Source organism: Pundamilia nyererei, unplaced genomic scaffold (assembly GCF_000239375.1).
Source record: "Pundamilia nyererei isolate P.nyererei 1_Seehausen unplaced genomic scaffold, PunNye1.0 scaffold00018, whole genome shotgun sequence".
NCBI classification, from domain to species: domain Eukaryota; kingdom Metazoa; phylum Chordata; class Actinopteri; order Cichliformes; family Cichlidae; genus Pundamilia; species Pundamilia nyererei.
In genome coordinates, this window is record NW_005187419.1 from 5027139 (window position 1) to 5052028 (window position 24890).

Consider the following 24890-nt stretch of genomic DNA (forward strand, 5'->3'; position numbering starts at 1 on the left):
AGAGGGGGGAGGTGAGACAACTGGAGGTGAAAAGAGAGCAGCCTTATATCAAGAGTGAGCGAGATTGAGAGGTTCAAAGTGAAGGAGGGGAGAGAACAGTCAATATCAAGAGCGAGCGTTAGGGAGAGATCCGGGACGACGACAACACCTCCACAGACTACTGAGGTATGTATGTGGGAGGGAGGAGGGAGAGGAGGGAGAGGAGGGAGAGGAGGACAGGGAGTAGGGAGGGAAGGAGGGACGTGTTGGTGGAGAGTGTGTGAGAGTTAGAGAGAGGGAGGGATATCCACTGCACTGTTGTGTGACTGGAAATTTAATAGAGAGAGAGAGAGCGAGAGAGAGGGAGGCAGGAAGGCAGCAGGGGAGGAGGGAGGGTGGGGTGGAGAGAAGGGCGAAGGAGCGACGCAATGCAAAAAGCACTGAGCGAGAGCCGTTGTTGTTGGAATTACAGAGGACTGGGACAGAGCGTGGATGCTGCTAGACCCTCACTGCAGAGCGTGGGGCTGTTTGTGTGTGGGGGAGGTTTGGTGGGGGTGGGGAAGTGGGGGTCAAGTGAGCGAGAACATATTGTGCATAAAGTGGAAGAGAGCAGCCAAGGCCACGTAGAGTGTGCACTGTGCAATGTTTAATAAGAGAGAGGAACAGGTTGGCCACCCTGTTGCTGCATCCAGACTAAATATGCAGGGGTCAATCATAACCCTGATCCCCATCTAAATCATGCCTGTATGTGTGTATATGTGTGTGTGTGCGATAGCCGGGAGCAGTGCTGGAAGGAAGACACGTGTGTGAGGAGTGTGTGCATGAAAACACGTGCCTGTGATGAAGTGCTGGCGTTGAGGTGCAAGAATGTGAGAAGAGTGATCCACTGAGTCTCGATATAGAACATTATCAATCCAGCACTAATCACCCGTCTGAATCCCCCCACAGCACTCACACACTCATCCCCTCTTCCCTCTTACCCTCTGTTATCTGATGGACACACGCTCAACCACCCACCGCACATCTCCCCGCTAATATCTTGCTGAAGTGATTGACAACTCAACCCCGAGCAGACCTCCAACCTTAACCTGACCTTAAACCTCGCCTCACTCCCACATTTAATAACCTATCCCCGGAGAGGCTTTGCCCAAACTGTCATCACCTGAAACCAATCACATTAGTGCTCACATTCTTTAAAAAGGCAAGTTAATTTCTGGGAAATAAACACGCTCAACCCCCCGCGCCCAACACAATACCCCTCCTTTCCTCCATCTTAGGATGCCAATCAATATACCCGCGCGCATACTGTATATGCCACACGTACGACGGGATCCACAATGGCAGCAGGACTCAAATCCAACGAGGTAGCGCTGTACAGGTGGGGCTCAGCACTGCGTGTGCGTGAGTGTTGCCAAGGGAACCGACCAAGCAGCAGTGTTCCTTGTAACAAGCAGTAAACAGCACCATCACCGTCATTTTATAGAGATTATGCGAGCATATGGACACGTGCGTGACTGTCTCTGGGATCAAATGTAAAAAAAAAACACCGCAGCTGAATAGTGAAATGCAACGAAAGTGTGGGTTCCTGTGACTAATTATAATCATAGCACATAGGAAGGTGATAATTACTGTTACATTGGATGCATTTATTTATTATGTAATCCCATTTTTGCGTTATTAATAGGTTGTTTAATGCTACGAGCGCGTTTGCAACTGACTGTTTAGGTTTTATGTGCAACGCAGACCAACGCAAATCACTCATTTAACATTTTTTTTGCTTCAAAAGTAAGAATTTAAAATAACTATATATATATATATATTTTTTTATTAGCTGACACTTAGCATATAAAGAAAATAGTTCCTACATAAACAGGATTATTGATTTTTGTGACAAAATCTGATGTTGTGATAATTTATTGGCTTGGATTTGATGTCCTTTTCTGTGTTCCTCCTTTACATTAATATATATATATATATATTTATTATTATTATTTTTTTTTAATTTATTTATTTATTTATTTTTTAAGAAAAAGAAAAACTGTCCCGGCAGTGTAGCCCATCCCCTCTGAATCGACCAGTGGTTCCATCCACCTGAAGATGTCTGAGACAATTCTCATTACCAGCGGTAGAAGCGCAGCACTTGGAAAGGGTGAATCAATCAGAGAGGGAGAGAGAAAAAGAGAGAAAGGGAGAGAGAGAGAGAAGAAACAGTGAGGGAGACGGAGGAGAGAGAGAGAGAGAGAGAGGAGAGCGAGAGGAGGGAGAGAAGACAGCGTCGGCGGCTCTGCAGTGGAATACGCTGTTATTTGAGGGAAGGTGAGAGCTCTCGGAGTACCGACACGCGCGCTTTGAGCGAAGATGTGTTTCAGGACTTGATGGTAGCATAATAAAATAAAGGTAAGTGTCTCGATGACATTCAGAGTCCGGGTGCAGTTTCGTGACATTCTGGTGTTTGTCTGGTGTGTCCGCTTGTGTGTGTGTGCGCGCGCGCGAGAGAGAGAGTCTGGCGGACAGTTAAGTGCATTTCACGCGCTACAAACTACTAATATGTTGGAAATCTGCGTGTATCATGACCGGATGTGATTTGGGAACTGTCCTCGTTTGGAATCCGAGAGAGGCCTCTAAAGGTGGCTGATATCCAGGAATTACGCGTGACAACAAGACAGACGTGTGTCACAGGGAATCGATTCAATTCTATTGATTTGCATGATTGGATTTGGTCCGTATGCGCAGTTCAAACTTTGCACCAGCTCCTTGGGATGTATTTCTTGTTTCTGTTTGTGTTCTGTGTGCTTTTTCAGCACAAGTTAATCTAACCTTGGAGATAAGAGGAGCATCCACTGTAGCACAAGCTGTTGACAGGGCTTAATATATGATCCGTTTAACGCGCAGCTTTCACTCAAATATACTCAATTAAACCCCCCCTAATCGGACCAGTTTACAATGTTAATGTGTGTGTGTTGGGCTTCAGCTACCCTCGCTGGCCCCTGTTGATGACCCCAGATTTGGAGGAAAATGCGCAGGCACCTTGCGGCTTACGCGCGGTGGGTTAAGCTCTGAGTCAGAGCCTGGGGCCCCTCCGGCTGAGAACAAGGAACAGATAGATTAGGACTGATGAATGAAGATCTACTGCCTCTATCTGCAACACAATGATATGGTTATGAGGGGATTTAAATGCTAATGTGCAGTGTTTGAGAGAAATCCGAACCGACTGGGACTAGCGGGAGGAGATTGCTGGCAATGTGTGTGCTGTGGACCAGCTGGATGATCTCCTGAGTTTTATGACAGACAGAATAGGTTATTAATGGGGTGTAGGAAGGTGAACTGGGGCACTGGGGCAGGATTAGACAAGAAAAAGGTTGGAAGGATCTGTGTGTGTCTGTAGTTATGTGTGGGAAGGGGAAGGGGGTGTTGATGCACCGAGAAGCCCCTCCAACAGTGTACATTTTAGCAGATTTGCATGCCTGGAAGGAAGAAAATGAAGCCGAATTTCAGGGAGGTTCAGAAGAAGTGTGTGTGTGTGTTTTTAACTGGAAGATGGCTTGTGTCAGTATGGATTTCCTCCCATGCTCTCATACTGCTAAAGTAGAACTGTTTGCTGCTTGCATTTTACACCCTGCAATTCAAAGCTCTTTACAGTACCTATAAATTTCTACACCATTGTAGCTAAACAGTCGAGCAAATGACCACGACATATACCATTTATGGGCTCTCATTCCACTGCACATCCTTTCTATTGGATCCAAAATAAGCCTAGAGACGTAAAACTTTAAGAGGATGGTAAGTTTTTATGTTGCTCGTAAAAGCATGTATTTCATCCAATCATATTGGTTTATGGTCAATAGTGAGGTAGCGAGGCTTCTTTCTTAGCTGATCGTGAACTGTATTTACAACATCACCAGTAACTGCAAGGTTCGGGCTTCATGAAAAGCTTGTCACATGATATCGCATTTAAAGCCAAGGTGCTCCAGCTCGGGGCAGCGCTTCAAAATATCAAGACATCTCACTGCCGCAAAAGCCAGGCCGGAATGTCACCGGAATTTGTTCATCTTGAACTTTGCTGCTACCCTCCTCCCACCAACCCCACAAACCGAAGCGTTACCTCACTTACTGAAAGACAGCCACATTGTGACCACTCAAACAAGACAGCAGTCTATTTAGTTTCTGTGATGTGGTTTTTATGGATGGGGGGACGTGATTTCTTGTGATCCTCATTATTGGGATTTTAATTTTAAATAAAATCAAGAAGACCCTGTACTGAATGAGTAAAGACCTTGAAATAGGGGGAATCTAATGCACAACTTACAGTAGGTCAGATCTCTATGAAGTCCTGAAGGTGCAAAGTCATGACACCTCTTGACCTAATATGCATGTTATTAAAATTGAACAATGTCACGATTCACAAGGAAAGGTTAACACAGATTAGTTAAATGGGATGCAGGTGGAATGTTTTATTCATCTGATTTCCTCTTCATGGACTCTGTTCATGTAACGGGAACATTTAGACACTGGTAGCTCCAAGGTCTAAATTGTCGGCAACCAAAGGAAGGACATTTGGCAGATTTTCTTTTTAATTCTAAAATGTGCGAAAGGTGGAAAAATAAATAAAATAAAATATAGCAGTCAACACTTTCCTGAAGGATTTTCTGAACCTCTTCTACAGTCTGACCACTTAAAAAAAGAAATAGCATGTGGGTCATCTTGCAAATTTCAACTGTCACCTGATAAATTTAACACACAGACACACACATCCCACTGACTCCTTCCTGTGTCACAAATTAAGCACCGGCTGAGCAATTTCAGTCATTTGAGGAATCAGGCCAAGCTGCTCTTTAATTTCCTAGGCACACCACTTATGCATGGCCGATGAGCTTGATGAAAACAAGCAAGCAGGTTAACAGGGACATGGTAAATTACACCTGCACACCTGGCCTAGAGGGAAGGTGTGACTTTGAGATAATGCTCAGCCCCCCACTGCTCTAACGTTGTCGGAATAGTGGAGCCATTGCGGATTATTTCCAGAGGAGATATATAAAAGTCGAAGCAAATCCTCCAAAAACAAACACCCTAGGTGGCAAAGGGCATGAGAGGAGTCCAGCATATAAATGATTGCCCCCTAAAATATTGTCCCAATGATTTGTGCATCTCCCAAATGAAGCCAGGGTGCTTTTAATCTGGTTAAAGTGTAGTTTGCCTTTCTTTGTCCCCTTACTGTAAAAGGACAATGGACTGCATTAATTCGCTGCTACATTAGAATGCAAAGGGAGTAACTGTTGCCCTAAATATGGTGTCTGCCTGAGTTTGTGCATACCTTTGTGTTTATGCACACGCACTCATTTCTGTGACAAAGAGCCAGAGCCAGATAGAGATTATAGATGACACTTAAACTGTTCTAATCAGGGCAAGCTGGCCGCTGATCTCTTCATAGAGCGGCGGTGTCACTGATTGATGGCTGCAAGACTTGCTGATGTACACGGGTTGAAGGGTGAAGGGAGAGTCACTGATCAGCCAAGAGAGGCAGAGAATTGTGGGAGGAACCTCCGGCGTTCAGCTCAAAATGCAGTACGACGAGGGACCCATCTGAGAGGCTGGGATCGTATCGCACACAGTCGCCACGTGCTCACGCCACGCCAGAACCTGGATATCCGAGATTCTGTTTTTGTGCATGATGTGGCACAATTTGAATCCCCGCAACCAGGGGGCAGGGAGTGCATGAGCACTGACCCGTGCAGAGCAGAAATGCTAAGCTCCCTATGATGGCGCGGTGGGTATAATTAGCCATGATTGGTTTGATTGAGTCTTCTGTCCAGGCCTGGGTGTTGGCCCTTTGGGGAACATGATGATTGTCCAGACATTAATTATTGAATAATAGTTGGAAGATTGGCAATGGTTAATGACACAAAATGAAAGCTATAATCCATTGAATTGACATAATTAGAAATGGTGAGATTTCCCCTGAGGAGTATATTCTCATCATGACCTAAAGTGAAGAGCGACGCCTGAAAAAATGAACTAAGGCGATTCCTTCCCCCTCCTACCTCATGAGTTCATGAAGGCACATTGGGAGAGCTGCCTGGAGGTGCTCGAAAATCCGATCATCTCCTAGTAAAGATGGCTGAAAGCGGCTGTTTCTTCCTCGTGTCACCGTGAGTGGCAGTCAGGATGCAGTTTCGGTTTGTGCTGTCTGAAATGAGCTCGCCAGAGAGAGCGGTCAGCTCTGAGTGTCTGATATTGAGTTTGGCAAATAGAAGAGATATTATCTTCTCCTGGTTAGATTAAGTATTAGTAAATGTGATTGGGTAATGAAGGCGGTCAAGCCTCAATGACCACCCTGCTTTACAGCTACTGCTGGCTTGGCTGCATCTATGAACAGAGTCTTGAGGGAGTTTGTTTCGGGTCAGTGGTGGCATAAGAGTTCAATACAGCATTGCAGAGTCGGGCTGAGGCCTTTCCTCCTCTGTCTGCCTCACTGGCTGGCTGTGCCGGCCGGAGGCACAACAGTTGTGGCATACTGATGCTGATGACAGTATAAATATTGATGATGGAGATGGCAAGAAACAGAAGCATGAAATTATAATCCTGATGACCAAAGTGTGATGCTAAATGTTTTCTCTCTCTCTCGCTCTTTTTTTTCTTCCTCCCGCTGTTGTTTTTACATGTGATTCAAGCCTGACACAGACAGGTTTGGTTTCCACGGCGCTCTGAGAGATCACAATGAGATGCCTGGAGAGAAGCGTGGGCATGCTGTCGCACAAGATGACACGTAATCCAAACGTCCTTTTTGTAGCTGGTTGGAGGTTGTCGTATTTTCAGGGGCAGCAATGGGGGCTGTGCTGATGTCACTGTGAGATGGCGGCTCCTGAGGTGGGGGTGGGCGATAAGACATGCCAGCAGCCGTCCCTGGAGGCCGTTAAGGGCCCCAGAGGAGGCAGTTAGCAAAGCTACGCGCCATCGCTGTGATAAATCGCAGATTCTGCTGTATGGTTAGGACGATTACTCTCGGTGCCATCACATGAACCTGTGCACGTCTTCACTGTTTGTTTTCCAAGTCCCCGGACTCCCCGCGATATATGTAGAGTGTTGACTCAGTTGTACTGGTTTATTTATATATTGTGCCCCTCTTGCATATTTCTCTTGTGGTAGCTTTCAGATTGGGTGGTGCAGTGGCGAGGTGTTCAGGCTCAAATTTCTCTATCAAACTCAAAACAGTTGATATGGTAAGGCACTTCCCATACTAAAGCCTCAGTGAGGCTTAGTTTGAACTTTTCTGTTAGAATAGAGACTTAAAGAGTTAGAACATCCCAGACCAATCTATCTAGATTGCTTTGGTGTGAGCTGCTATGTACTTTTGGAGATATTATGTCTGCCCTCTCATGAATACCAAAAAACTAGACCTTACTTGCCTTGTGGTGCTCAAAGTGCAAAAGTGGGGTGGTTGAGAAACGTGAAGAATCTTAGTTTTCCCGATCAGGCACAGAAACAACTTGTTGAACTTGATATAGTTATCTTTAAAGTGACCAAAGACCAAAATAACCAAGAGTTCTATCTAAAGAAATATACCGAAGGCGACCTAACTGATAGGAATAAACCAAAATACATAAACTTGCCTGCCCAGCATGGGGAAAATGTCAAAAGAAACAGCATCCTACCACTACAAACTCCTTCAGTCTATCAAGCAAATCGCATAGCAAAAGCTACAGGTGGAAACACGTGTGGCAGGTTGGAATAGGAGGAAGATGAATAAATCTCTGCCCACGATGGCACCAGACTGTCCTCAGCCTGGAGCCAATCATCTGCAAGCCGAAAGATGGCACATCAATCATGTCCAAGTACCTGCACATTTCAGTTATCATATATCGACACACTAAACCACCCGAACCAAACATCCCACAAGGAGAAGGAAAAACAGATCTGTTACACTCATGACAAAATACCATTGAAGTCGTAAAATTCTCTTTCCAGAAGTCATGATACATTTATCAAAAAAATACTAATTTTTTAAAAATCCACAAACCTTGCTGTGATCAGTTTCACCTTAGGAGCTATTTTCTTTCTACTGTCTACATCGGCCAATCCAGAAAACATCCAGTTAGCTAATATGATGAATACCCATGCTGCAGTCATGGGTATTCACCTGTCTTTGCAGGTAGATAAAGACCAAAAATTAGACTGTGCCAAATACTAAATCATTTGGATATCCATTTGTTGAGTATTTAATTCTGAATTTTCAGATTTGGTTCTTTTTTATAAAATGTTGACTGTATACTCAGCTTGTGTGACTGACCTCCCTCACACTCCCAGTAGTGAGCATCACACTTCAGATGACCTCACTGCTGCTAACTTAGCAACTTTGCTGGGAGATTAAGCGACTTTTCACACCCCTGTAGAGGATTTCTTTTAAAGGCATTGCAAAAAAAAAAAAAACTCTGGTCAGCATCACGACGACTTCTCCTGGCACAGGAACAGAGGTCTCCCTCTCTCTGCTGCGTTCACTGGATGAGTAGAGCTTCTAAGAGTGACAGAGCAGTGGTGCATAGAGCGAGAGAAAAAAAAAGTTAAAAAATAGTTACTAAATGAAACTGCTCACATCAAAGTTTGTGGGCTTTTAGAGTACCCGGGTCATGAATTCTGGCATTGCTGTTGAGTTTGGATTTTTGAGTACCACAAGGCGAGTGCCGTTTAGTTCTAATACATCCAAGAGAAGGCAGGCATCTGAACAGCTGATAGCTTTAAAAGCAGGGCACTCATACTAGATTAATTTAGATGGATGAACAACACTACAGTCTAGAGGACGGGCCTGTATCTTTGATTTTGGAGTGAACTGTTCCTTTAATGGTTGTATTTTTCCTCTCAGCTGTGGGTTTACAGTGACCTGACCGATCAAACAAATCCGAAGATAAAATATTTGTTGTTGTTTTTTCAGTTATCACGCAGTTATTTCTCTTCTTAGAGGCGTAGTCATTTAGAGTTTTTGTCTGGCCAAAATCAGATTCGATCCAGTGACTGTTCCACGGTTCCACACTGCAGGGTTTAGCGAACTGACACCCCGCTTTGGGAGCTGCAGAGCAGGGCCGCGGACGCCCCGAGCCCCCGCCGATGTGACGGAGAGACGCAAGATGGTGAGTGGTTACTATGGCAGGTTACTATGGCAACCTCAGGTCTCTGTGAGAGCTTCCATTTCGCACAGCGTGGGAGAGAGTAAGAGAGAGGGAGAGAGGGGGGAATGAGACAGAGAGGGAGAGAGATGGGCTGGAGAGAAGAACCTGCAGAGGAAGAAGGGTGGAGAAATCAGCAGAGGAGGTGAGGTGTGGAAATAAACATGCCTTAGGTGTAGAGAGAGGAAAGCGGGGCGAGGAGACGAGCACAAAGGAGGTAGAGAGAGAGAAGAGGAGTGTGAAGGGGGAAAAGTGATGGAGAGGTGTAAGTGGTGGGGTGAGACTAGGGTGTGAGAGGAGCCGATCGGAGGGCAGCGAAGACGATCACGTGGCGCTTTAGAGCAGATCTGCACTGCATCCACACGCAGGCCGGAACATTTCAACGCTGTTTTGTAATCTTTCTGGTGCTGCACACTATTTATCGCGCCTTCTATCTCCATTTCTTCTCCCTCACCTCTCTGATTCAGTTGGCACGGCGCTCAGCGGCGAGAGACATTGTGTCAGTCTTGGTGACTAGTCTCCATGGAGACGTCCATCAGTCAGTCCGTGTCAGTGTTTTGTGGGCAAAGCCTTATCGTGTTTGTCAGTGTGAGTGTTTATCTGTCTGTGTATTAGTCAGTGTGTCACTCATAGAGAAGGCTGGGGCGAGGCCTGAATGGATGGGGGCCGAGAGCGTGTTGCTTATCACTCACTCATGAACGCACACGCCGTCGGTTTGTTTGGGAAAAAGACGAAGGTTTATGCGTAAAACCGCGAGGATTCGCCGGAGACATTCACACAGATGCACACAAAATAAAAGTGTACCCACCTCTGCTCCACATGTTGCACGACACTTAGTAAATACTTATTCTCCCTTTTTCCACCCGTGTTGTCCGAGTTAAACGCTGAGCCTTGTTCCAGTGTAAAATCTGGCATCATATGTTGCAGAGAACTCCTTTGGTTAAATAATTCACTTTGTTCTGTATGTTGTTAATGTGCAAAACACCAGCAATATGACAGCATCAGTGCTAAAAACGTCCCATTTTATAACTAATCTAATTTATTTTTCTTTATAGTGAGCAGACAGTTGAGTGGTGTGTTGCAGTCATGTAACAGAAAATGTTTTTCAAATAGAACATATGCAGTCATAGCATTCTCCTTTGCTTTAAAGAATAGCACATCACTTGCACAGGCAGTTAATATCGTAATCGTTTTTATTTTAAACTGTTGCTGTTCTCATTATTTCTCAGGCATTTGCTCATTTTTACTCTACACTATGTAGCTGGAAGAGAGTCCACAACTCCATTTGTGAAATCATGTATTGATGACCTTCACTTTGACCTTGAGTAGTAAAGGAAGACTTGTAATGACATTACTTGTTCTAATTAGAAACAAACGTTTTGTGATTAAAGGTGCTCAGTCGGAGCGGCTAGCTTGGAGTGTGTGTGTGTAAATGATGTAAGTGTGTGGGGGACTCGACTTAATGTTACATATAAAAAAATGCTCTTGTTAACTTCAAAGTGGGGCTGTTGCACAGCACTGTTGAATCGCAGTGACTCCTCACTCCAATTAGAGATGCAGCGAGCTTTGTCCTGATACATGGATGTGCATCAAACCAGGTTCCAACCATTAAATTTATACACAGCAAAAAGTGCACACTCTGGGGCTTTGCCACTACCTAAATAGTGCAAACCATTAAGCTCCCTTAGCAGTGGAAATGCTAAAGTGTATTTTGTCCTTTAGCATATGGTTCTCAAAGTGCAGCCCTTGCTATCATAATTTTTTCATAAGAATGAAAAATAAATAAATAAATAGAGGTCTTTGGCACAAATTCACCCACTTCCAAGATGCACTGAGGAGAGAATAAAGTCAGAAGAGAGAAAAACTCCAGCAACACTCACTTGACTGACATATTTTGGCTTGTGGCTTTTTGTCGGGGTCAAAATGGAAACATATCAACTTTTTAAATAAAATAAGTATAGGTACCAAAAATACAAAACTGTGTGCTCACTTGGTGTTGACGTCCAAAGACATTATGGAGCAAAATTTAAACATCATTCCACCCATGTTTCTTCTTGGACACTCCCCTTTGTCTGTGATTGGCCTGAAATCACTTGACCATATCAGCCCATCCTTGTAGATGTTTAACTTTCAGATATCTTTGTGAATTTAGATGACTGTTTTTTTTTCCGACTTTGTACCCGTCCTATGTAAAGTGTTGTCTATAACATCTTAAATAAGATTGGTTTTGATGATGTGCTCTGATAAGGCAAAAAGTCAAATATGTTGGTCGAGTAATTGAAGTCTAGCTGGAGTTTTGACCTCTTAATGCCTCTGCACACAGGCCTAGATACTGGTCGGTGATCACCTGGCAACCACAAGTCGCTAGGGAAAAATGTATAACAGCTGACTGGATGGCGACTGGTCGCTGTCAGTAGATGAAATAGATTTCAAAGAGAGTGCAGAACCAAAAACCTCCATGTGATGGCTTTGGTAGCCAGCAAGTCACTGTGGTTTGTATCAAAGATGCCAACTTATCTGCAAACGCTTGCCAACTACTCACCAGGCAGTAGTGAAAGGGCAACGCAAACGGGAAAGTGAAAAATGTCAAAGTAAAACTTGTGACTTACTGCTGCAACCAGTACATTTTAAAAAGTCCCATTTTCGCTTTGAAGGCAAACCAGCTTTATTTCTGATTTGCACTCCACTTTCCACAGTTTCACCACCATTTAACTGGGGTAGTCTGCTAATTCTCCAGAGGACTGGTAATGAACTAATCATTTGATTCAGGTGTGTTGACCCAGGGTGAGATCTAAAACCTGCAGGACGCCAGCACTCGAGGCTTGGAGTTGCCCAACCCTGCACTAGACTTTAGGCCTGCATGACCGAATCTTTAGCAACTCATTTCACCTACCAGCAACTTCCAACAACCACTGACTAACCAGTTTTCCCTGCAAACAGTGGTTGCCTCGGGGTTGTAAAGTAATCTCTACGCCTACTAGGACTGAGGCCTAGGATAACAATGCAATCATGTTATCACATAGTTCATGTCATACCATGATATTGCAGCCCAGCAGGAAACTAACAGAGTATGTCTGTAATTTCAGTTCCCCTGTTTTAGTCATCGAAGCAGGTTAAATCTTCCTAACAGTGACAGATACTGTCAATATTAAAAAACAGCCACCTTGGATATGGTTGAAAAACTCTAAACCAGTATGAAAATGATTATTAACAACATAAAGTTTTTTTTTCATGTCTATTTAATCGCAATTTATGACACTATGTTTGCACTGAAGCACCGCAGCAATTTCCTAATGTTGTAAACCTGCTCAACATTTGGCAATAAACTGATTCTGATTCTGATTCTAAAGCACTGTGCTGAGCAGACATGGTACACACTCTAACTGAAAGTGTTTTCACTGATGTGTCCATTTTCCCCATGCAGTCCTCAGTCATACGCAGGCTCTAAACTGGCTATTTGAGAACCACTGCTTTAACATGCCCAGGGGAAACTGTATTTGAAATGACCACAAAAAAAAAACACACAAAAAAACCCCAAAACAAAACAAATTAATTAATTAACACCACTTTACCAGTATCACAGAAATAAGTTGCCTTCTGTGTAGTTTTAATAAGCAAAACAGTAGTGTGTGACCTTTTCTGTCATTGATGGGAATGGCAGCTGAGAACCATTTCCAAATTATCCCATCTATCGGAATTGAACGCCTCCAAGCTTATTACCCGCTATTATCAATTCTGGCATGTTTTTGTCGTTATACAACAATGACGTCAAACTAATAGTCGAGCTTTTACACACCTGAGTCATATACAGGCCTGGTTTTTTTTCCTACACTGTGTTCAGACTCTAAATAATAAGCAGCTGCACTGATACTGGAAATCTGTGAAGGCAATATATATTTCTAAAAGAAAATGATCAAGGATCAAACCTATCAGCAGAACTGTTATAGCTAATATCCCCAAAGGTCTATATATATTTTAATCTACACATTCTGTTCAACAGAAGACTTTTACATATATAATGCCTGCAAGCATGTCCAGTTCCATTGTTTTTAAAGACTTCACTACTGTACTAAGAGTACTTTTGCATGATTCACAGTTCAGAATGATCATTATTTATCCTACATCCTCTCCCTTTAATTTGTCCTTCTTCTGATTGGCTGTGCCTCATAAACATCAGGTGGATGGGGGTTGTGTGCTCACAACCAGATGTGTGCCTGATGTGACTATTTTAGGGACCTTTGGCTCAATGAAATTAAAAACATCAACTAGCAGAAAAAAATGGTTTCAAACGAAATGTTTGGAGCAGTCTGAAATTTCAGCACCAACTGTTACTTATACATACGCTCACCTCATTATTTGCAAATTTGACCATGTTCATATGCAGAAAAAGGTCAACTTTTAGGGATAAAGGAGTGTTAACAGTTAAATATTAAGAGCAACAAATCTGTAAAACTGCCAAACAAAAAATATCCCAAATATTAGAGTTTTATAGGAGTACTTATACTTGCCAAGCCTCATGCTGAAAGACATTATGCACATTAGTTTGACGCGACTTCAGTGTGATGTGAAAAATATATAAATTATATAATTTTCATGAGCAGTAATGCAGTACTAAATGTAGACTCCTATGAAACATAGATAAACTTGATGCCTTCAGGTTCTTGTTAAAACCTCAAAAAATGTCAGATATTACAATTTATTGCCAAACTGCAGCGTCTGTATTTAGTCCAAACTAAGAATCATAATGATAAAAGCATAATGTGACTGTGACAGCCAACTGCTGCACGTCACTATTATCACAAGTGATTGCAGAACACCCACTTTAATGCAATAAATTGAGAAGTGTCAATGAAGAAAAACAAATAGTCATCTCCATTTGTATCCAGATAAAAATATTTTTGTTCCCTAACAGATGCATCCTGTTACATAAACCAGCAAAGCAAAAAGAGGGCTACGAAAAATCAGTGGATTATTTTAGAAAATGACAATAATACAGAGCAAGAATTACACATGGTAATCTAAGTTATGACAGGCAGATTACACCCCTGTAACAACTGTAACAAACCAGCATCAATTCATCTTTAGCTGAACATGTAATTATGGAGGAGTGAAAGATAACTGCGCTAGCAACTCCGTGTGTAAGAGGATAGTGTTGTCACGATACTAGAATTTCAAACCCAATTTCAAAACCATTTTCAGTACCAAAAACAACAAAATATAAAATATGAAAAAGAGGCAAAATTTCAAACACTCAAACTGACGTCAGTTGATTTTCTTTGCTGCTCACATGGAGTTGTCAAGGTAGGCTGCCACTGTTTCTTTCTAGTTGTTGGGCTGGACTGATAATGTTTGCTTCCTGACTCCCACATTAACATTATGGTTTTGTTATTAGCTGTAGCTGCTAACTGCTGCCTTAATGATAACGAATTATAACAGATGGCTAATGTTGCTCCTGCCAGCTTAACACTTATGAGTTTAACATTGTTGAAACTGGAGCTATGCTGACCTCTCACATTGTCTCAAAAAGTGTCGGTCAGTGTGGTGACTGCTGCTCATGTGTTCAGCTGCTAGTGAGGGGAGGGGCTGTGTGCCTGCCTGTTGGTATTGATACTGTTGCAAATGAGCATCGAATCCAATAGTAATTTGTATCAATTGTATCGATTTATTTGACAATCCTATATTCAGTTGTCCATAAAGTGTATTTCCTTACATTTCAATGGTACCTCCACCTAAAATGGGATACAAACACATTTCTGTTAAAAAAAAATCACTGAATTGTTTCCTGTTATCCATTTTAAACTCTTAACCTCCACCTGGTCACCAGTGACCCCAGAGTTTGTGATGGTGATACGGTTAGGTTTACATCTACCTAGAGCTGGGCGATAGATAGATAACGATATGTATCGCGATATAACTTTTTCTCGATAGAAAAATTAAACTATCGCGATAGACCTCGCCGCTCTTGTCCTCTTAAAAAAAAAAAAAAAAAACCAGCCAATCCAAATTACGTAGCGCAGAGCCGAACCAATCACAGCCGCAGCGTCACGTCGCGTGACTTGTTACGTACAGCACAAGTGCCAAGCCGCACACGTGTATTTGTTTGGGAAGCAGCCAGCCACCGTACCGCCCGGGTAATGGAGGAAATGAGTGTGCCGACTAGAAAAATCAACCGAGCGTGACCGAAGGTTACCGAAGAGAAAACAGATGATGGTTCCAATGCCGGAGAGATTGTCGAACGGAAGAGCCATAGAAGTTCCGTAGTGTGAAGGTATTTCGGAGTAGCGTGCACTGTAAATTGTGCCGAAAGCAAGTCTGGAAATACAATAAACTGGTGCATGCGCTACGTCCACACGTACCCGGGTATTTTTGAAAACGCAGATTTTTCTATGCGTTTGCACCTTTCGTCCACACGTAAACGGCGTTTTTGGTCACTGAAAACGAAGATTTTTGAAAACTCAGTTTTTGCATTTACGTGTGGACTAGAAAAACGGAGAAAACGCAGCGTCAAAGGTGTGCGCATTTTTTGACGTCACACTGTGCACCACGTTATTGTTTCGGTGAAATGAATTTCTACAATACTGTTACTGTTAATTCTACTCTCTGCAGTGTTTAAATGCTTACATATACACAGTTACTGTCCCTCCACATATACGACTCGGTTCTGCTTCTATGCCCCAGCTTTGTTTACTTTTTCCCACCGAGGCTTCTAGACTTCTGATTGGCCAACATTTCTGCACGGTTAGGAATCTAGCTCCACCTGCTGCTTTGGCATGTTCATAGCAGCGTTTTCCTTCATTTCTGCCTTTATGTGTGGACGGGATTATTTTTTAAAACAAAAACGGAAAATCTCCGTTTTCAAAAATACCCGTGTACGTGTGGACGTAGCCTCAGTCTCTGACTGGAAGCGCTAATTCGTCATTCGGCTTTTCTCAGACTAAAGTAACTGTTAAAACTGTTTGAAAAGCTAAGCTATACAACAAGGAGAGATTGAGAATTTCCTTTTAGATCTCAGCTTACTTGATATTGACAAAAGTTAGTCAATTTTGTCTGTTCTTCTGTAAAACAAACTAAGATTTATTTTTAGAATGAATATTTTTGTTTCTAAGTGGAATTGACAATTTAGTCTGTTTTGTTTGTTCTATTTTGAAACTTAAACGCTTTAGCGGCTGTCTTTTGTGTAGTTTGCAATATTTGCCTTTATTTATCTGAAAAAGTCTCATGTTCCTTAAGTACATCTACCCTGTTGAACTTATTATGGGAAATAAATATATAAATAAAAACAAGCTGCTGATTATTTCACATTTTACTTGTGAGCAACGGCACATTTAAATCTTACAAATATAGTTATTTGGCTTATATCGTGATAGATATCGTTATCGCCTGAAATGAAAAAAACATATCGCGATATGAAAAAATCTTATATCGCCCAGCTCTACATCTACCCCTTTATTTCAGTTTTTAAAAATCTGTTTAGCATATTCAGTCTTGTAGATGTAAAAAAAAAAACCTGTAAAAAATCTGTGTTAGAAATCTGATTTAAAAGGTAGAATTGTATAGTTTCTGGATCTTTTTTTCTTTAGCATGTGGCTAAAATGCAACTCTAACCCTCCCTTACTTTAGGGGTGGACAATTAATTTGCCCAAGGGGTCACATAAAAACTGGGACTGTTGTGGAAGGCTGCACCAATAAGATAGACTCAGTTCTGGTCAATAATAATTTTATATCTGTAAAAAGTTGTTGGTGTGGACCTCCATAATGGTCACAGTTTCTCATGAGGCTTCTTGCAAAAAATAATTGTCCACCTTTGCCCTACATGGTTCACTGGTGAGCTAGTGGATGTTAAGAGGTTAACAATTTATTTCTATTCCCATATTATGGTTATCCATCTGATGCCTGAGAGAAATAACGTGTTTTGCTCAGTTGTTTTATAGATTGTGGTCACAGTTTTATTCTGTATTGTCTGTCTTTACAAAACGCTTATAATTATATTTATTCACATGTCCCAATTATAATACAGCATACACCTTTACACATATACATATTTAAAAAGAAATTTCCGATATAGTATGCTGGGACCAAAAATGTTCACATGATGCATATAAAGACGTGAACCAGTATCAATTTGTGCATCATGGAAACATGTCTGCTTCAGTGGGAAATATTCCACCTCTATCACAAACAGACCTCATACTCATCCAAACACACCCATCCAATTTGGTGGTCAGTTCATGCTGACAAATTTCCAAACACTCTGTCAGATCTTTCAGTGCCTCCACCAGCTGACTGTTGGACTATAGTGCAAGCAACAAAGAGCAAAACTTCCCTTTGTGTTTGTTTGAACCTAACTTTTAATTGTAAATGACATAGTACCTTTTACTTTTTGAGGATTACTTTTTTTCATTGACTTCAATCCAGGGCACGCAGATGCAATGATTAATGTTTGTTTCAGCAAAATGGCACATTATTGTTTTTTGGATTGAGCTGATTATGGCAGTAACTCATGCATAAATAAAAATACAAAAAACAATATTTATTATAAGTGCCAGTATTCTGTTTATTATATTTGTTAAGAGTGAGCAACGGATACAGTGTTCCAGATGTACTACAACTTTGTTTCTTTTAAAGAAACCAGTTCAACTTTGCTCATGCACATTGTACACTGACCAAAAAAGTATGATGATACACGCACTGAACACGGCATAGTCTGACCCCATCACAGAAATGTCACACACATAAACAGCCACATGGAGTCAGAGTTGACATGCTTTAGTGTGACCTCCTGCAAGAAATTCTACACTGAGCTAAAAAAACGACAAAAAAAGGAAAGCGAGGGCAGCGTGAAACCCAGAAATGCTGAACCAAGTCCTCCTCTCCAAAACAGCTGGGAGCAACTAACGCTCAGCTCAGAAACACTGGGAAAGGGTTTTAGTGTAACACTCCCCCCCCCTACCCCTCCAAAGGAAAAAAAAAGTGCAGTTTGCATTGCTCTGTAAATCGCTGAGAGACATTTTGATTAGCTGCTGGCTTTGGCTTCTCCCCTCAGCGCGCAGGAATTCAGTGTATCAACACACTTAACAACCTTAAATACGGATTAATTGTTCACAAAATCGGCGTCCCGACTAGGCAGCGCCACAGAACGGACAGTAATAAGTGGATTTCATTTGAACTAGGGAGGTGGCGTAGTGAATGTGACGATGTTAACATTAAAAAGACTTTTATCCCAGCATGTAATGACAAGTGGTATGAAGCCCCCAGTTAGAGATTTGAACATGTGGGGTAGGTAATGTAATGTCTGTTAATGGGAGTGCTTTAGCAGGGTGGTGAACACAGTGACTTTTAATCTGGAGCTCTATGCCCCCTCTGAAGGGGAGGAGGTCCCCGCTCTTGTAGGAGCAATTCTGAATAGATCAGGGCTCCTCTCTGCATTCAGCATCCTAATGAGAGTAACACCGTGTCTTTGGACATTTTGAGTAGGAGGGCGAGGTAGGAGACAGATGTGGTGCAGAGGGGGCTGCAGTATATCCTATTTGACAAGGATGAGTGGTGATTAAAATGTGGAACGCTGAATGCTCCAGTTTAAGAATAACCTAATCAGGCTTTTATGCTCTTTTCTAAAAATAAGCGCTTATTGTAATAATACTCCGATAACCAAACGGAATCATTTATTGCAGCAAACTACACCAAATTGCGAGAGCGTAACATCATCTCAGACTGCATGTCCTGTCATGAGATCACATTAAGGAGTTTATTGAATAGGGAGAAAATGGGTTTGGGGGGGTGGGGGGATTATTATTGTCTAATTAATAGTTTATCACACCACCATAAGCTCTATTGACCTTCTGTAGGTTACGCCAAAGAGCACAAAATTACAGTTTAGCTCAAGTGGAAACAAGACATTATAAGACATAAAAAGGGAATTCACTACCATTGATATTATAAAAATGTCATATTTATTACAACTCCTATCCTGATGCAGTCAGGCTCTGAAAAGCCTCTTCAGTGGCATCATTGTCACATCTTAAAAAAATACAGCCTACTTAGCTTTGAGAGTCTTATTCATTTGTGTGTGTGCGTCTTTAAAATTAGTCCTTAAATGTAACAACAGGCTGCCTGCAAGGCGTTTATCTTAGATATTGCTAAAGATAAGACAGTAACAGAGTGACTTGAAGCATGACAACTATAAAATATCACTCTACACACCTAAATTTAGACAATAAAAGGCAATCATATTAATTACAGATATGAGCTCTTTCCCTGCAAAGGTTAGGGGTTGTCGAAGAGCAAAGTAGGACTGTAGCTGTTTTATCTATTAATAAATTAAAGTATTACTTTTCAGAGATATATTTAAAACAGTGTACCCTTTTTTTTGTATTTATTGTAGTTTTTATATTTTGTGTGTTCTGTATTATATGAGAATGAAAACTATTTTTTTTTAACCCATTGCATGTTAAAAAGCTCAGCTAAGGACAAAGGTTAAATAAATGTAACTCAACTGGAACACAAATAACAGGAGTGAAAATGAAAACGGGTCAAAATTAATACTGCCTTGTGTATTTAGTTAAACCAGAAATCAGTTTTATTATTTGACGATGGAAATTGTTAGAGCCAATCCATAGAAGAATATTTTCGGTACTGTTTGGTTTATTGTGTTACATGTTTGATTTGTATAAGATGTTATGAGGAAAATATATACTGTGTGTTTAATTTGTGTTGGGTAAGATGAGCACTGTATGCCGTACGTGTGGTAGTGGAATAGAATGAGCCAGCACAGCATTGGAAATGTGCGCTGTTGCAGCAAACAGTTTTTTGACTATGACATTGTGATATGATAGCTTTGTTTGTATGTATGAGTCAGAAATAAACCTGGACAGCTCACATTAAGAAGGGGAAGAATTATTTTTTCAAAGCTTGGGACAGAAATTCGCCACTACAGAAATATTAATGAGCTTTTAATCTTTTTGTAATGTAATCTAATTTAATTTTTTTTTATATTTCAAATGATGTGTGAACAAAGTTTTTAAGTAAATATTGATTCTAGCTGAATAGAAACAGAGGCTTAGGCAGAAACTTGCAGAGAGAGGTAAAGTTTTCTCGACGGATGAATGGGATGTGGGTTTGGCTAAAGGAGTGCAACACCACATCCGTCTGGCTGACCATACCTGCTTTTGAGAGCGGTCCCATCGTGTCGCCCCAGCTGATTTAGATGACTTACACAACCACCTTCAAGGACTTCTGGCAGCAGGAATAATAAAAAAAATGAAGGAGTCCCTATGCTTCCCCCATTGTCCTGGCACGAAAGAAAACGGGGCGGTTGCACATGTGTGTGGACTATCGAGCCTTGAATCGCAGAACTATTCCTGTACTATTCAATACACAGTTCCTCGTACTGATGAGGTTTTGGACTGTTTATCTGGAAGCAGGTGGTTCTCAGTCTTGGATTTGCAAAGTGGATAGTACCAAATTTTCATGGCTGAAGAGGACAAGGAGAAAATTGCTTTCAAATGTCTTTGGGATTCTTTCAGTTTGAGAGGATGCCCCAGGGGATAACAGGAGCTCCTGCAACCTTTCAAAGGGTAATGGACAAAGCGGTGGGAGACATGCACATGATTAAGGTAATAGTGTACCTTGAAGATTTGACAGTGTTTGGAAGGACTTTGGAAGAACATGAGCAGAGACTAATCAATGTTCTCGACAGACTTCCGGCATGAATACATTTGGACCAGGGACATGATTTCGAGAGTAAGCTGATTCAAGATCTTCTAAGAGTGTAAGGAATCTGAAATCCCGGACAACCCTTTATCATCCCCAAGGAGATCCACAGCCGGAGAGATTTAACCGGACGTTACTTTCCATTGTGGCAACCTTGGATCCCAAGAAGAAATACATGTGTAATCATTCCATCAGTCATGTAGCACACGTGTACAATTGCACACAGAATGAAGCAACCGGGTACTCACCCTACTTGCGTATGTTTGGTAGAGAGGCCCTGTTGCCCATGGACATCTGTTTCACATTCAAGGATGAGACACAAAGATGCTTGACGGATCACAGATACATAATTAAACTGAATTGCAACAAGTTTACCGCCTAGCAGCACAGACTGCTGAAAAAACTGGAGGTGCTATACGTTGGGCTATGTCCTTTGTGAAAGCAGTCTTGGATTTCACCATGTAGTTTGAGTCATCATTGGAGATCTCCATGATGTGATGCAGATGGCAGAAAGCAGGTAAAACCACAAATCTGTAGTAGACAGTTCAAGAAAGTAATTATTAATCTACACAATAACTCAACCATATAGCTTTTTGAAGAAACAGTAACAATAAGTTAGAAATAGTTTTATTTACCTGCATTGCTCAAGAACAGTTGCCAGCTTTTGGAGTATTACCAGCTCTGATGGAGTTTGTGCTTTTGTTTGTCTAAAGCAGCAAAAACAGCCTCTTGATTCTTTAGTAGACGAGAAACCATATCCAGTGTTGAATTCTACTGTGTGGAAACATCCTGTATGATTGGTTCTTTCTCTTGCCCCAGTCTTGTTTGCTCCTGGTGTAGTTCCTCCATATTAGCAGGGCAGTCTGTAATGCATCTAATTTTGCTTGCTTCTATCTTCTACCACTGATAGTGGTCTACAGTCCAGAGCAATCCATTTTGCGAGAGAATTTGTAAGTTTGTCCAATGTTGACTTACTAATTTTGGTCCTGAAGCCAGTTATTTGGGCTGCCGAACTGGCACTGCTAGCGCTAACAGTTCCCACAGTTTCTGTGCTCGCTGCAACATGTTTTGCATTTAGATGGTGACGTAAGGTTGAAGTGCTTCGATGGTATGCCAACTCCTTTTTTGCACAGTTTGCACAAAATCACACTTTTATCAAGGCTTCTGTTGGGTAGTCTTTTGAAATTAAACTTGCCTCTGATCAGTCCTAGCAATACGCTTTGTTCTGATTCTTTGTAGCTCTGATGGGTGCATCGGTAAAATCGGTATACCAGGAAGTCGTGCATTGACAAAAGTTCCCCTTTGCTTGGAATGCAAAGTGTGATTAAATGTGTTATTTTTTAACGCACTATTTTTAATTGCAATTAACGCATAAATTTGAGAGGTGTATTGGATTTGCTTAAATAACTGTGATATCATTTGTGTTAATAAGGGTGTGTTTTGTACATTATTTATCCTGCCCTTAGGATCACTAAACTAAACTAAACTAAACTTTTTGTGCTAAAGAGTTGTCTAGGGTTGCTTCTTTTTTTTTAATAATAATAATGGATTGCATTTATATAGCGCTTTTCGAGAACCTCAAAGCACTGTACAACTCCACTATTCATTCACTCTCACATTCACACACTGGTAGAGGCAAGCTACAGTTGTAGCCACAGCTGCCCTGGGGCAGACTGACAGAAGCGAGGCTGCCATATCGCGCCATCGGCCCCTCTGGCCATCACCAGTAGGTGGTAGGTGAAGTGTCTTGCCCAAGGACACAACGACCAAGGCTGTCCAAGCTGGGACTCGAACCGGCAACCTTCCGATTACAAGACAAACTGCCAACTCGTGAGCCACGATTACTGTCAGTCCAACCTGCAGGCAAGGGATTTACTGTTAGTTTCCCTGATTCCTGTCCATACCAGAACCATTTGTGGTATCTGGGCTGCAACGAACCCCACCTAGGGGATCGAAACTGAGGTAAAGTGGGTTTAGACTCAGTATAATGGGTGGACAACAGTGCTAACCATGGGTGTCTCTGTGAATTCATCACAGAGACATTTAAATGCCAAAAATTACTTTTTTCCCTGCACTTTGTTATTTTTACCAACTCATCCAAACCTGAGAAATCAGTGGAACTAAGCAAATTTCAAAAACAGCAAATATACCCCCTCCACACCCTTCGACTACAAATTTCCTAGACCTCTTAGTTTTTTGGGTTTTTTTATTAATCAAAATCTGACAGTCTAAGTGAAACTAAGCAGAGGACATACATATAGTCAGGTTATATTTTATAGTTTTGGATCTTTCTTTGATTTCTATCTGTTTCTCTTACACAGTTAGCTACCATGATTCTATTTGGTGATAATTAAAACATGAAATCCCAAATAAGATAAGCGACCCCTATATACTGCCCACTCCTCATTAAGGGGTTAATTAAACAGGAGTACATTATGATTAGCTAGCAAGCCGAGAAATGATTTGAATTTGACTGTAAAGCATAAAGAAGTCCTTTGACATTAATTCCGTGTACCTCATAAGGACTGATAAGATTACATATCTCGGGATGACAATGAATGTACTTCCATGTTTGTCTTTGCAGATGCATATCTCAGCTTCAGCGTGCTTTGGGCTTGTTTCATCTGTGATAATAGGAATTTGCTCTCGAAACCAAATTCTCCACCTTCTCTCCCACTCACAGTCTCCCTTCTCTCCTATTACAACATACCAGCCATTTAATGATATCTGCTATCAAACACGTATTGACTCAATCTAATTCGAATATGTTGCTCCATAAGCCGAAATCATTACATGCAATATCAGGGAGTAAAAACTCAATACAGTATAGAATGGTGGTGTTTTTGCTTGAATGTAGCATAGTGCTGTAATACACCCCTGTCCTTAAGTCCCTGTTGAGGGGATGGGGGATTTATTGACTGGTTTAATTGATTCACCTGTACTAACATCTAACGTCTCTGAATATTTCAATAACCCGGGGGCCTCCTTCCCCTGGGAGCCAGACATGAATCAGGTATAACAGAGACAACACAAAGGGCGTTAGTATGCTATTAGTCACACTCCTTACAGTGTGTGTTTGTGTGTGTGTGTGTGGGCAAGTGACGTCAGGGCCTCATTCACCAGCAAGGCCAGTGCTCGTCCGGCTTTCTTTCATTGCCAGAGGGTGGGAGGGTAAACACAGTGGATGAGGCCGACAGAAGGAAGGAAGTGGGAGAGCATGGGGCTTCCTCTCTCCCATCCAGCACAATGTAACACAGCAGCATCACCCCCTCAGCGCCCCCACCATTTAAAAACTATTCACAAGTACCTTCTGTCATAGCCCCATATTCCCATACCCAACCCCCCTGCTCCATCATTAAAAAGAGAAAGCCCTGTGCGTGACTCGGCTACTTCTGCGGAATAAAACTCTCTCTCTCAGCCCCGCTCCCCCTTCTTTTTTTTGTTTTCCATTAAATCAGTGCTCCTGTGTCCTGATGCAGAATTCCCCCTTTCATTTTTTTAAAAGCCCCCTGGTCTTTCATCCCAAAGTCAATTTTGCCTGGCAGTTAGTCAAATGCTTTAAATGTGTATAAGTGCCTGTGAAGAGGGTAAGCTTTAAGTGTGATAGACTACCCTGGGACCAAAGCGGGGCTGGGAGTGAAGGAAAAATGAGGCTAGATGAACATGAACAGACTGGGCTAAAAATTAATGCTGGTTGGTAGCAGACTGTGGAAGGTCTGGATGGGATTATAATGGGCTGATTATGGTGAAACTGTCTCTGTGGCGGGATTACCATTTGACATTATGGCTGGCTGCTGAAACAAGTGAAATGTGTTTCCCCGCATTCAGATTTTTAATATTGTAACTCTTTTTTTGTTGTCGTTTTACTTTGGCGGTACGGTTTATACAGTGGGGCAAAACAGTATTTAGTCAGCCACCAATTGTGCAAGTTCCCCCACTTAAAATGATGACGGAGGTCAGTAATTTGCACCAGAGGTACACTTCAACTGTGAGAGACAGAATGTGAAAAAAAAATCCATGAATCCACATGGTAGGATTTGTAAAGAA

The 24890-nt window shown here is 41.8% G+C and overlaps 1 protein-coding gene across 3 annotated transcripts in view; it reads left to right on the forward strand.

Moving 5' to 3' along the window:
- Nucleotides 1-102: 102 nt before the first annotated feature.
- lrrc4ba (leucine rich repeat containing 4Ba) overlaps nt 103-24890 on the forward strand; it is a 50570-nt gene continuing 25782 nt past the window's right edge. Inside the window, exon 1 of one of the 3 annotated variants that reach the window (XM_005726270.2) lies at nt 103-165. The gene's annotated coding sequence lies outside the window, so the exon portion shown is untranslated. Of the gene's footprint in view, nt 166-2235; nt 2377-9246; nt 9280-24890 lie in introns of those variants that run through there. The other 2 variants (XM_005726269.2, XM_005726271.2) reach the window with 2 other exon arrangements.